Raw genomic sequence first — 15,240 nt, 5'->3', positions numbered from 1 at the left:
CCAGATTCAGTACAAAATGCCTTATAACTCTATAGTGAATTTATACTCTGGCACTCATTTTATCCCCTTATCTCTCGTATCTCTCTCATGAGGAGCTGGAATATGGCCCACGGGTTGAGCTCACCCCACTCTTGCCCTCCTTTCCTACTCAAGGTCTAGAATGAGGCATCCAGGTTTAGTTGTGATGATTCTACTGCAATGTAGCAATTCATAAAAATGGGAAAAATTTAAATTAAATAAACAAGAGCATCGCTACCAACAACAATTTGAAAAGAAAAAAAAAAAAGGTACCTAATTAAGACGCAAAACTCCAGTCCATATGAATTCCTATGATGCACCCTTAGCACCATGGTGCTTCTGCTGCAGCAAAAGTCCAATATAAGAAAAGATTAAAAACGCAAAACACAGAAATCTCAAAAATACACCGCCAAACCTTTCTCCACCCAAACTACACAACTCTGAGCTCATTCAGCCACAAATGTACACACCCAAATCAAACTCAAACAACACAATCAAAAGCTCCTTCTAGTACCCAAAACACACAAACCTCAACTAGAGATGTTCCTAACTTTTTTGGTTTTGAGTATTTGGCTCTGGACAAATAGGGTCTTACTATTTGGCTCCAGCAAAATACTTTTGTCTTCTCATTTGAATGCAATGTAACAATTCAGAGAGGCAATAATAGAATGCAGATTGCAAGAGAATGGAATTAAATGTCTGACAGCAATCCTGATTAAATATCAAAATAAGGTGCATATGGCTGCGTATTGAAGAAGAGTGGCGAGGTTGATGAGAGCTGACCATGGTTTGCTCCTGTGGAGAAAGGAACAAGTTACTTACTGTGTAACTCTTATTGTCCAGCCTGGGTCTTACATGGATTCACATGCTATGAATATTCCCTGTCGTCAGGCTGGGGATCCTCTGTAATATAAAGCAGTATCGATTTAAGCTAAACAATACTGTTTGTCGCTTGTAAAGCATATTGCTGTCATTTTGGATCATAGTGCACCAAGGCAATGATATTGGGCCTCCTTAGCTCCACCTCCAGTCGCCATCTTCAGATTTTGTCGTGCATCATAAAGTGACATTAGGAACCAAGAAGAGCCATAGAGGGGCAGAAGGGAGGGTTTGCATGTGAATCCATGTAAGACCCATGCAGGAGATCAAGAGTTACAGGTAACCATCTTGTTCATTCTCCAGCATGGGTCTTACATGGATTCACATGCTATGAATGCGATTACACAGCAGTACATTTACACAGCCACGGGAGGTGGCAAGGCTAAACAGAAGCAATACACTTACCCCTGGAACAGACTCACCTCATGCAAACAAGTTTACGAAGCACAGCTTGGCTGACACAAGACTCCTCCCTGGAATCCCTGTCGACACAGTAGAATCTCGTTCAGGTGTGGGTATACCTCCACATAGCAGTACTGCAGATATCCAGCAGAGGAACACCAGAGAGGAATGATGTAGTCCAAACAATGGCTCTGGTGGAATGGGCTCTGGGCCGGCTTGTCAATCATCTGTTGGCCAATTGATGGCAATGCACGATGCAGCCGGAAAGCCACATGGAGATGGAAGCCTTCGATAGGTCCTTGCCATGCCCCACAGGTCCAAAGTTTATGAAAAGTCGAGAAGTCTTGAAAATCTGTAGTGCGTGCCACATAGTATTTTAAGGCACACGACATGTACAGCGAATGCAAGGACCTCACAACAGGTGTAGAAGGGTTTGCAAAGAGACCACAGAGAGACCTTGCAAGGTGCCCGGGTAAACTGGGATTTTGAGGCCAAGTGCACCTTGATGGGTGCATGGAAAAAGGCAGGGCCAGCCAGGTAAGGCAGAGGTTGCAGCGGTGTGACACACTGTGGAGAGATCTTCTATGACTGCCACCACACTATGAAGCGCTTCAACTTGTGTTTGTATCATGCAAGTGTAGATGGAGCCCTGGCCTTGGCTAGAATTGACTTGCATTTCAATGGAAGCGAGAAATGCCCAAATTCTAAGGCTGCAGGTGCCAGGCCGTCTGGGTCAGGGGGGCTGGATCGTGGTGCAACATGCCCCTCATTCTCTGGATAGCCGGTCTGGAAAAGGAGGCAGTTTGATGGCCGGAACTACTGACCGGTGAAGGCGGTCTGGGTACCAGATCTGTCGGGCCAAGCTGGTGAAATGAGGATCATCCTGCAATGGGCCAGTTTGAGTGTGTTGATCACACGTAGCAGCAGCAAAATTGGAGGCAATGCATAAAGCGATAGGCCTTGCCACAAGAACAGGAAAGTGTCCCCCAGACTTCTCGCCTTAGGATTCCTGCTGGCAAACCGCTGCCACTTGGCATTGGTTGACGTCGCTTGGAATTGGCCGCTGTCGCAACAGGCTGATGTGAGGTTGGCCCCAAACCTACCAAGGATGACTGCATACGAGTACAGAAAGCCTTTTCAGATAAATTGCAGCATGCCCAAAACAAGATTAGGGAAGACTTGGCTAAGCAGGAGCCACCGTTTGTACGTGGTAAATCAGGTGGCGAGCAAGAATGTGAGGAGGGGGAAATATGATGGTTAATGTGGAAGATCAGAATCAGGGGGTATCCCCTATGGGGTTTGGTTTTTCTGCCATGTCTACCCCAGAAATCCATAATATACTCAAAACTATGCATCCAACTAGCTGTCCTGGAGACCTCCTTCCGCCCAAGATAATTTTGGAACATAAGGACATTTTTGCACCATTTTTGTGTAGGTTTGTCAATGCCTCTTTTAGATCATGTGTTATTCGACATCAAATGAACGGGGTGGCAGTAACTCTGTTGCTAAAGAAGGTGGGCTTGGACCCAAAGGACACTGCCAATCTACGACCTATTACTAATACATTGTTCTTCCTGAAATTAATTGATAAAATCGCCACTATGCAATTACAATCCCACAACTCAGTGAATGACATCTTGTATAACAAGCAGTCCGGCTTTAGAAGTTTCCATGGCACGGAAAATGCCTTATTGGACTTGCAGACTCACATGTTGTCTATGCTGGAGAAGAGTAAATCAGGGCTGCTGGTCTTACTAGACCTATCAGCAGCTTTCGATCTGCTTGATCATAAAATCTTGTTAGACAGGCTAATCGCCGTTGGAGGCCTCTCCGAGGAGGCTGTTCGATGGTTAAGATCATCTTTGGAGGACCGGAGATCGAGGGTTTACTGGGGTGAAAATTCATCCGAAGTGGAAATTACCATGTGCAGAGTTCCGCAGGGGGCATGTCTGTCCCCCTTACTCTTTAACATATATATTATCCCTTTATGTATAGAGCTGGAAAAATGTGGGTTCTTCTTTTCAAACTACGCAGATGATTTTCAGCTGTCACTTGAGATCAATGGGAAGTGGGACCCATGAGGAGGACCAGGGGCAGCTGACCTTTGTCTACCAGATTATAAAAACAGTTGGATCTCAAACAACTGGTTATGCTTAAATGCAGCCAAGACTGCATCTCATGACTTACAGTTCACAACACGCTAGAGACAACTTGCACCAGGATTTCGATAGTTTTGTGATTAATGGTAGTCAGATAAAAGTCACTTCTAAAGTGAAGACTCTTGGCACATACATGGAAGCCAGTCTAAATGGGGTGCTCATGTAGAAGCGATAGTAAAGAAAATACCAATGATCATCTTAAAGTACTGAGGCAGGTTGCACCGATAATCTCAAAAGACAATCAGGCTAAACTAGCCAGAGCAGTGATAATGTCACGTCTGGATTACTGTAATGCCTTACTGGGTGGGGCAAGTAAAGATGATATCCAGAAACTTTAAAAAGTACAAAATGCTGCAGTACGCATGGTGCATCAGATTAGCCGAAATTAACCCACTTCTGCAGCCCGGAGGGAGTTGCATTGGTTGCCTGTCGTGGCGAGGATTTGTTTCAAGCTACTGACAGTATGCTATAAATGTGTGTTTGGATCTGCACCCCAGTATCTTAAGGAAAGGGTGAATACCTATCGACCTAACAGGGACCTTCGATCTGCGAAGGCCTGTCAGCGTCAAATTGATCGTATAAGAGCACGAGGAAACTGCCGTGCATTTCCAGTCTTGGCAGCCTTGGAATGGAATGAGTTGCCGGAGACCCTTCGTAAGGAGGAGAAACACTTGACCTTTAGGAAACTGCTGAAGACCAGGCTGTTTAACTAACATGCTCAGGTCAAATTGGTCTTCAGCCCTCTTTAGAAATAGCACCTTGATGCCCTCTGGCTTGAGCTTGCTGAAGCTACCACTCGCGGCAGGACCACAGCTTCCTGCTGACAGAGTCCGCAATGGTGTTTTGAACGCCAGCCAGGTGGAAAGGGACTCGAAACATCCGTTGGGCAATGGCCCATAGCCACAGGTTTTGTGCCTCCAGAGAGAGAGCTGAAGCTTGAGAAAACTACCCACAGTTCCACAACGTTGATATGAAACTCATGGACCCAAAGGCCTCTGGCATATAGTTGGCCTGTGTGGGCACCCAAACCTTCCAGAGAGGCATGGTCGTGACTGTTTCCTGGTGTGCAAGCGTCCTGCAATGAGCTCCCTGCAAGATGTGTGGGTGAATGGACCATATGTACAGTGTTTGGCAGAAACCTTGATTGAGGGCTATCCTGACATTCAAAGAGCCAGTGATCTGCTTTCACCTGGCGTCAAGAAACTTCTGAAGCGGTCTCATTCGCAATTTCCAATGAGGGACCTGGTGGATGAACAAGGACATCATCCCCAACAGCGATATGATGGATTGGACTGTTGCCACGCAGATCGACGACAGCTGTTGGACCATCCCTAGGATGGTCTTTATTCTTTTCTCCCAAGGGGCCGCCAGGCATGATACTGTGTTGAGTCAGGAGCCTAGGAACAGAGCGTCTTGGGACAACATATTGCAGGATTTGGGATAGTTTATAGAGAATACCAAAGAGGTTAGAGTGTGAACCGCCTCTGCTGTACATAGCGCTGCCAGTGTGTGAGAACAGGACCGGACGAGACAATAGTCCAGGTAGGGGTAGACGTACACTCCCTTGCGGCGAAGGACCGCTGCTACCGGGGACAAGCACTTGGTAAAAACCCTCGGGGCTGATTTGAGACCGAAAGGCAGTGCTTTGAATTGGTAGTGTCTTCCTTGGTTGGCAAAACTCAGGAATTTCTGATGTTTTAGATGAATGGAGATGTGGAAATGCACGTCTTCTGGATCTAGTATTGATAGGAAATCTCCCTCTTCCAGCTGGCTGACCATGTGCTGTAGTGTGACCATCCTTAACTTTGGGGATTTCAGGAATTTTAAGTCTAGGATGTGTCTCCATCCGCCTGTCTTCTTGTGAACCAGAAAGTATCTGGAGTATACTCCGGAGCACTAGAGGCGCAAAGGGACAGGCAACATCTCTGTGCCCCTATTTGCACCATAGCTTGAACTTCTTTGAAGAGTTGGGCTCTATGCTGTTCTAGACTTGACATAGGAGGAATGCGAGGGCATTTGTCCTGGAATTCTAGGGTGTGACCCTACTCGATAATGTTGAGCACCCGTTTGTCCACAGAGATGCTGTGCCACTTGTCGACAAATTGTTAAAGTCTGCCTATTCTGATTCACTGCGTGCTGGAAGCCTGCAGAGTCTGCTTACTCTGTCTATGCTGTATGCTGAGAGGAGGAGCATATACCTCAAAACACTCGCCACAAGCGGAGCGTGGCGGAGTGTTTGGCCGATTGTTCGGCCGTAGTAGAGCCCCGACCCCGGCTCTACCATCAGACAAATACTGGACTGTCACTTTGCAGGCTGGTTGGTCATCTTGGGGTGCGCCCTTACATTCGATAAAGAGCGTGGGTTGAAATGGAGGCGGTGTCGCTACATCATGCGATGAAGAAACTGACATCCGCTACGACTCCTGCATTCCAGATGCCGCAAACCACAACCGTGACGGTGAAAGCGGACACAGAAAGCAAAACAGATCTGGGGGGATATTGGGACCCACGAGCTATGCGAGGAGGTGAGTGATCAAGGTATTACTCACCCATGTCCCGTGAACTTTGTCAATGTTGTTGTGGGTGCCAGTACGGCAAAGTATATGGAGGCAATCCACCCGGAGGGGCACAGTCTACCTAATGCTTCAGTATTGCTGCTTCAAAACACACTGGCAGGCAGTGCTCTGAGAGAGGGTAGCACAAACTTGCAAGAGACTGTAAATAATGCATCTCAGGAAGATGGGTCTCTACATGTTATGGAAAAAACGTTGTTAGTCCACCACCAAACCGAACTTCCAAAAGAATCTGGACAATTGTCTACCGATGATCAAACTACCAGGAAGATAACGGCAGTGATTCTAAAAGAGTCCACTATCAGCCCCACAACCTCCCCCCAACCCACCTCATGTCTATATGGCTTGGACAATACTGGGTTGGCCTCGATGCCCAACTCAACTATGCCATCCCACTCAAAGAATGTGCCAAAGGATGTGCCCAAAGACCTACATTGGTGGATAGAAGGGGATTAGGGGGAAGATCGAGTGCAGAAATCGTGGGTGGTTGCTAAAGATAAGATCAATGCAGGGTGAACTCATTCAAGAAGCCAGCCTACTTTCCCCTACCACCAATTAGAAAGGGACATTTGGAAACCCAATGGGCTGACACGGATCGATTCTCTCCAGGGCACAGGCTTCTCATATCAAGACATATCATCATTGTGCAAAGGCAGAATGACATTTAAGGGTAATCGAGGAATCGATATCCCGGACCAGCTGCTACTAGAAAGAGAGTGCACGTTTATAATAAGTACCACAAGCAGTTCTTTCAAATTCTTGCCATGACGCCCTTTGGCAATATTTCTCAACCCAATAATTACATCTCTCAAGTACCTAATGAATGGGGAATTTTAAATTACCCACCCGATATGTCAAAGGGATTTGACTGGACGAGAAACCTTAGAGTAGGAGGACACGTTGTTCAGGAAAAATCGATGATGTGGGGAGAAGCCTCCACTCAAACATATAACGATGAAAGAACGGACATCCAAAAACAACCCCATGGAGACTCTGGGGGACCCACGGATTTTACAACCATCACTACACTAACATCCATACTAGCTCCATTCATGACGCTTTATGAGCAGATGGGGGGGTCAGTTAAAGGACCAAACAACAATGTGGGCTAAGTTACACTCTAAGCTGGTCTTTGTTGAAGGCTTCATTACTGCAATCCAAAGTAACATGGATACGAGTACCGCGAAATTAGCAGCGCTCCTGCATACAATACTGGATCCACTGATCAAAGAAAAGCAAAATCGACGGGCGTCCAGAATCTTTCATCTGCCTGATTTACAAAGTGTACCCACCATGACCCCTAACCATTTACCAACAAGGAAGCTTAAATCCAGCACAAAGGATACTCAGGGTGGGCTGCGCAGAATCATAGACCCATGTAGCGAAAACATGGAGACTATAAGCCCATTTTATGGTAACATATCAGTTACCGGCGTTGGGGGTCGACCCTCTACAAAGGACGGCCGAAAACCCAGAGACCAACACAAAAACACAGGTCCATGACCCTTTAAATACTAAAGGAACCCCCGGAACAAGTAAGGTCTTTAAATATAGGTGAACCGCAAGTGGTAGAGGAACAAGAGGAGGGTGAGCAAAACTTCCCGAACCATTCAAAACAGCTTTGTCCAATTTTCATTCATTTGAAAACTACTCAAAAACTGAACACGAACAAGGTAGTGGACAAAGCTAAAAATCGACCAAAAAAAGAAGAGACCAACAATAAACCTAGAGGGGGAGAAGATCCAACCTCTGCACCAAGAACCAAAAACTACTCCCAAGACGACAAGCAAATGGATCCCAAAAATTTGTTAAAAATATTACGATAGCTACAATATAAACTCACCCTAGTTCAGGTGGGACGGTCAATTTTGTGTTCCAAAACCCAAATACAACAAAACAAACACAGCCTCAGGTATCGATACCACAGGAATCAGTAACGCAGGAAGATGTGGGGGTCGAAAGTTCCTCTATAGATCTGATGGATCTATCCACGTACTCTATTTAAGATCACAACTTGGATGACGAACAGGCCCAAGTGGCTGAAAACCCATCTAAACTATGTGGATACAGCCCAAAAAGCAGAAGGGACTAAAAGACCAACAGTCCCGACTCGACTTAAAATCATGAGTTTTAAAGACTCTAAAAAAATTGTAAATTAATCAGATTCTGGAGATCAATTGAAAAACTCTTGTGTAAGCTGGAAGACGGATGGGATCATACCCCACATAAAGGATCAAGACTTTGGGGGCCAAGTTACATTTGAGAGCGTTCACAGACCGAAATAAGATGGAGGCCAAAGTCACACAAGATTGTCCATTAAGGCCAAGTCCAAAAAAGGCTGCAGATGTTCTGGTTGCTTATGAAATAGAGGATAAAATGTTAGTTAGCGAAAAAAAAAGATCGAACTTCACCACTATAACTATCACGATCACCACCAACCACAAACTGGAGAAGAGAAGATAAAACCAAATTCCACACAAAAGATTCTCGTGACCAAAGCCCTCGCTCAGAAGTGACCAAACATCAGACTCAACAGGGAGATTTATTATTGGAGAGAACGAAATCTGTACCAGATGGTCTAATTCTAAACAGAGAAAACGTAATTAGACTTTTTCATTAAGTTCCAACTTTAGGGCTCCTTTCGGAATATCTAGCAATAGTCGAATTCTTTGATGAGTATCGAACAGACAGAGTTATCATTTATCCAACAACTCCTCTGATCATCCAACTCTTAAAAGAGGAAGCTAGTTGTCTAAGACCACTGTGATTTGACTTAACCGAACAAAGGGCTGCAATAAGATCTCCATAGAAAACATCCTCATCAAAGAGAAAACTACAATCACTCTCGAACCTCAAGGTCAATCCATCATTACGAGAGGCCAAACTATAGAGGGAATACCAAAACTTTGAATATCAGGAGGGATGAGCGAAATACGCCTAATCATCGGAATGAAGATCAAAGAAAGGAGACCAAAGGAACAGGGGAAAACTGGAAATGGCTGAAGGGATTTGTGGCGTAAAAAATTAAAATGTTATAGACCCACTGACCCACCGAAGCCAAACCCCTTCTGGCAAGTTGGAATACGAGGGATTTATCCCATCTGTGCACCAAAGGGGCCACTAAAGATCACGATATAATATGCCTACAGGAGACTTGGCTGAGGACACTCCCGCTTATAGACGGATACTCAACCTACCTGAATCCTGCCAATAAAGGAGCTAAGGGTAGGCCAATATACAATCTCTTGATATTAATAAAACATCAATTACAATTCACGTTGATGGAAGCAATTACACCTAATCCACCAATCCAAATACTGGTTTGAAAAATAGAACTAGATGACACCTATAGGATAATATTCTTGTCCTTATTAACCTGTACTAGAACCCGGCAAGCATGGCCAGCCAAAACTTCCCAGACCGGGCAGATGGGATTGATAGGTGTAGAACCAAATGGATAGACCCCTGGTTTATACTATGTGGTGATCTAAATGTTGTGTGCATAGACAAATATGGCGAAAGCATCGACAATGATCTTATCAGAACCACACCAGCAGAAAGAAGAGGATTAACCTGGAAGAAGACTATACACCTGAAAGACTGTATTATCCTAAGCGGTAACATCTCGGAAGACATTCCAGAGAAAATCACCAGGAAAGGAAAGTACGGTGGACTGGTCTTAGATTACATCTGTATTTCCAGGTAGATGGCATCAGTAGGAGACACTATGACAGTGGAACCTATGCCGATTAGTGACCACAACTTGCTAAGTTTGACCCTTAGCCCGGTTATCCAACACAACGGTCAAATTTACCCGACAGAACTGGAAGTTACTCAAGGGAGGAATAGATTGAAAATTGATCCACACAACATGGAAGCCTTGTCAGAACAGCTAAAATTGATCATTATACAGTCCCAACTAAACCGGGAACCCCAAAGATTAGACTATCTAGGCTTCTTCAGCATGTTTGAGGCAAAGAAGGGGAACGCAAATCGACCTCTGGTTTCCCACTCCCATGTCTACGACCCAATGGTGGCCGATAAAAATAAGATTTTAAAACAAACAATTGCAAGTCTGAAAAAAGACAAGTCGGCCCACTCGGCCTTGGTAAGGCACAAAATACAACAACAATATCATAATTGGGTGCGACTGTACAAGAAAACTCTTTTGAGAAAGGACACTGAGGACATTCTTACCAAACTTAAGCCGTGCAACACAGCGGAAATGTGGACCATAATTAAATTGATCTGATACTCCACAGGAGGCCTTAACATTCAATTCCATAGCGGCGGCTACATGGGTTACGCACTTTGAGAATTTTTTTGATCAAGATCATGAGGTTGCGTCCATAGTGTCCTTCGTAATGCGATCTTAATGCAAGATAAATCCCAATGGGCTAAATTTCTGTCCATCATGTTTGCTTATATTGCTAAATCTCAGAGGATCCCGAGTTTGTGGAAAACAATCATAATTCCAATATATAAGAAGGGAACCAGATCCGACCCTTCCAATTACCGTCCCATCGCACTGTTGGATATCCCGGGGAAAGTCTTCGCCTCATTGATCCTGAAGTCCTTAGTTAAATGGTCAACAACATCAGGCCATAGGCTCATTTGGCAATCTCGATTCGTGAAGGGGATTGGCACAACATTAAACATCTTCATTATAAAATTGTTGAAAGCCCGAACTGTAAAGAACAAAGATAAGAAAATGTATTTTGCGTTTATTGATCTAACGCAGGCTTTCGATACAGTCAATCACTCAAACCTGTGGAAAAAGTTACATCGGTGAGGATGTCTCAATAACTTGTTGGCACCAATAACAGATCTCTCCTCAGAGACGTTGCTCAAAGTGAGACTGAATTCTGCAGGACTCTTAACCAGAGCTGTATGCACATTTAAAGGCCTAAAGTAAGGCTGTCCTTTAGCTCCAGAGCTTTTCAGCCTCTTTAATTCTGATATTGATCAAGCTTTTAACAACATCAGCTGTTTCCCGCCTAGCATAGCATAGCCAACACTGCGATTGGGAGACTTTTGTATGCCAATGATGTGTTCCTGGTGGATCAAAACCCTGTGGGTCTCCAGTGGCAATTGGAAGCTCTACAATCCTACATTGAGTCCAATGGTTTATTAATGAATAAAAAGAAATCAAGTATAATGGCACTAGGAGATCAAAGAGGGTGACGAGGGAATAAGTTGATGGAATGGCACCTACTTGGTGAAAAATTCCCAGTTGTGACCCCCTTCACCTATATAGGGTACTCCTGGATTAGAATCTCTAAGTGGAAAAGCATGCAACTTGGCTGGACAAGGGAGAATATTCCCTAAAAGATACTGTGGCTTCTCTATGATTCCATTAATCGCATTTTACCAGGCAAAAGTGACCCCCATTCTGAAGTATGTGTCACAACCCTCGCCCAAAACCCCCTCTGGCAAACCCATTGGCCAGGTGGAGTCAGGACTCGGGCCTCTAGAGCCTGGCATCTTCTTCAAAAGCCCTCATGGCGCCAGGCTCATACACCATGAACAACAATGTGCTTGGGAACTACTTTATTGTATTGTCAGCCAACATGGAGGCATCCACATAGCTTGGTTCCGAAGAACCAAGCTATGCGGTCCAGTGTTTTGGGTGTGGCAGACCTGGATTTACTTTCTCTGGTACTACTTTACCTGGGCTATATAAACCACACCCTGACTGCAGAACATGCTTCGTGTTACTTTGCAGCTTGCAACCTGACGCTCACCGTTTCCAGCTATTCCCTCGAACCTCGGAGAAGCAGAACCTGCAAGGAGACAAAAGGAACATCATTAGCAGCAGCATCTTACCTGCAGTCTTCATCTTTAAACACTCGTAGCTACTGAGAACAGCTTCCTCGAATCTGCAAGCCTCCCGGACAGAACGACCTGAAAGAGGAAGATAGAGGCAACATTAAAGAAAGCAGTAGAGACATTTACAAATTATGAACTGCTAAAAAGGCTTACCTGGCCGGTCGCCTCTCGGCTGGCACCACTCAGGACATTCCACTCGCGCTGAAGAACACCACGACCTACAAGGAAGGAAAACACAGGTTAGCAAAGGCAAGACTTTGCAGCGCTGCGCATAGCACTTACCACATCAAGGCGCTCTTAATGCACCATCATTTACCAGCTGGGCTCAACCAAGCCAGTTCGCTGTGCTGAATCTCTGCATACCTAAGGGAGAAAAAAGAGACATTTTAAACAAAGAAAGGCATGCAGGATAGCAACAAAATTAAAGAACAGCAATAAGACCTACCTGAACAATATCAAACGGGCCGGCGTCAGTGAAGTAACTGGACCGCACTCGCCCATGAAAGACAACGCGCCCCTGCAAAGAAGGCAGGACGGAGAGCACGCCTAATTCTACCACAAGGCAGAACCTTCCCCGCAGACCACATCAGGGCAAAGCTGAGAAGCATACCAGCGAGTAACCCGGCTGGGTGGCGTCCCTGTGGATACCAGGTGAGTGTAACAGTATGGTGTTGAGACCTCCCTTAACTTTAAAATTGAAAATTGGTCGTATATCGAAGGACTATTCTGAAGAAAGTACTGGGTCTACCAAAAAGTACGCCAATACAAGCGATCTGCATGGAATTGGGGCTCACCTCATTGAAGGAGATAGTCACGTGGAAGTCCCTTGCTCTTCTTAGCAAAATGCATAGAAGACCAACCAAAGGGTGGATTTGCGAATTTGAAAAAGACTTAAATTGAACCAACGGAGACTGCCTTGACGGAATGGGAAACAATATGTAAAACAACATTGGTGAATTTGGGCGAATGCAAGCATAACTTGATTGCAAACCCGGATTAGATCAAAAGAAAATTGTATCTGCAGTACTGGATTTGCACGCAGGATGAAAGATTTAAGTATAACTCTTATGGGAAACTTTTTGAAGAAGCTCGAACTCTGAACACCATCCCCAAGTACTTGCAAACTTCCCTAATTGGTTCTTTAGAGATCCATTTTTAAGATTTCGCCTAAATCTATTCCCTACTATGGAGGTATTGAGGTCGAGAAAATCTGAAGGAGCACCTCTAGTATGTAGACTATGTCAAGAGGACCGGTCAACCGAATCCCTAAAGCATCTAGTGATAAATTGTCCAGCCATTGACCACCAGAGAGTACATTTAATGACCAAGGTGATTACTAAATATGGCCATAGGACAGCGGACAAATGGTGGAAAATTCTTCTGTCTGGAGAAAGGACATCCATAACGCTTGCACTAACCAAACTTTTAATTATGATCTTTAACAGGATCACTGCAAAAAACACACAACCACTGGTTACTGCGGCTGGAACTTTTGCTACTGAACGATGATTTAGCAGATATTTTCCCTCTTCTTTTATCTTTCCTTTCATTTCTTCAAGATCCGTTTTTTTTTTCAAAACATTGGTGTACAATACTTTTTATATTTTGTAACAATAGTGGCTAAAGGTTGTCTATTTGTATAACCATGTAATAGCGAATACTTTTCTTTTTTTAAATATGAAATCCGGCCTCTCACTGGGGTGAAGTGGGGATTCGGGACCTGTTCCCGGTCAGGCTTCCTTTTGTGTTTGCATCCTCATAGCTTGGAGACACCGACACTGGGTGCCTCCAGCATAGGCCTGGGAACATCCTCTATATGTTTCCTGTGTGCAGGAGCGAGAGGGTTTGTGGTATGATGGGCTGAGAACTTTTGAAGTTCCACTTCATGTGGAGGGGAGTCTCTAGATGTCAGATCTATATCTGGTGTCTCACCGTTTGCTGGGATGTGAAACTGAAACTCATCCATTCCCAGAGTACCCTCTGTATTAGGGTCGGTATCAGTGTTAGTGTCTGTCCCAGTTTGGTCCTGCTCGGCCAGGGCAGGAGCCCGCGGGATAGATGCGGGACTGGTAGCGCCGGTCGAGGAGGTCTTGGCGGACTGCCCCTAGGAGCCAGGCTGGGAACCATCGGGAAACCAGGCGCCACGGACGGTAGGCCCTGCTGAATCTCCGAGACCAGAGTGTGGAGTGTTGTGAAAATGTCCAAGGACACATCGCTCTGAGCTGTAGGTATTTGAATTGGGTAATGAGGCCACAAACTTACAGGGCGAGTTGTTTGAACTGGCTGCGCAGGTTGCAGAGCCGGCTGCGGGATGCCATCACCAAGACCCTCTTCTGGGTTTGGGCAGACGTCCTCTGAAGATTCTTCCTCTTCAACGAGGGTGGAGGGGGTTGAATCCCACAAATAGGGGATGCTGCCCTGGGAAGTCTCACTGGCGATGTGGTCCTCAGTTGAGGAGCCCTTGTGGGCTTTGGTAAAAGAGGGAGTGCTGGATTCAAATACTTGTCCACGCTGGGGCCTCTCAGGAAGGTGGCTATTACAGGCGCAACTGGAGCAGGTAGAGCCCTATAAGCTGACCCACTTGGGGCTGACAGGGATCTTGGAGACAATGCCACTATGGACGCAGCCGCTGTTACTGTACAGACAGTAACCGTAGTCGACACCTGGCAAATTATGTCATTGACAGCGTTCTCATCGACAATGTTGTCGACAGAGTCTTCATTGATGATGTTTTGTTCGACAACAGCCTTGGGGTCATCAACGAGGATTTTGATGACGATGAGAGCTTTGCTGGCGGGGTCTGCAGGGTCGATGGTGAAGGTGTGGTCAACCTCTGGCTTTCCAAAGAAAGGTCCCCTTTGTGGCCTTCGCCAGTTCAGATGACAGAGATGTCGCGGCTGCAGTGCTGGTCGAAGAGGAAGTCGAAGCAGACAACTTTGTCTTTTTTGGTGTCTTCGCCTGGGAAGCATCCTCAAAAGGACCTTGACCTCTTGGCAGAGGAAGAACGCTCTTTGAGCCTGATATCCCTGAAAGAGGCATGACTTTGTACCGACGCTGAGTCAGGTGCCTTACCTGCCTCAAACCACGCCACCAACCTCTGATGGCGACCCCTTGCCTTGGAGAGAAGGGCTGGCAGGCGGGACATCTTCCCACATCATGGTCGGGGTGTATCTAGTAGATGCACTTCTACGTAGAGGTTCTTCTGACCGCATCTTCAGCAGGCCTTGAAGAGGCGTTTCTTCTCGGCCTCCGACATGTCGAATGCAGTGGACCCAAAACGCCGCTTGCTGCCTCACACGACCTGGAGATTAGACGGAACCTGGAGCTCTACAGGCAACGGACCCCCCGTTACCGACAAGTCACAAGTGTGACGGATGAAG

General features: G+C 45.7%; 1 protein-coding gene across 3 annotated transcripts in view; it reads right to left on the bottom strand.

The window, feature by feature from the left end:
- Nucleotides 1-15,240, bottom strand: part of LOC138582356 (probable E3 ubiquitin-protein ligase DTX3) — a 179,796-nt gene that overhangs the window by 154,818 nt on the left and 9,738 nt on the right. The window contains exon 1 of one of the 3 annotated variants that reach the window (XM_069653603.1): nucleotides 292-313. The exons of the other annotated variants lie outside the window; for them this stretch is intronic. The gene's annotated coding sequence lies outside the window, so the exon portion shown is untranslated. Of the gene's footprint in view, nucleotides 1-291; nucleotides 314-15,240 lie in introns of those variants that run through there. 3 annotated transcript variants of the gene reach the window in all.

This window comes from Ambystoma mexicanum, chromosome 3q (assembly GCF_040938575.1).
Source record: "Ambystoma mexicanum isolate Mex_15411 chromosome 3q, UKY_AmexF1_1, whole genome shotgun sequence".
NCBI lineage: Eukaryota > Metazoa > Chordata > Amphibia > Caudata > Ambystomatidae > Ambystoma > Ambystoma mexicanum.
Note: the sequence above shows the minus strand (reverse complement) of the source record. Positions and strands in the feature narration are given on the sequence as shown.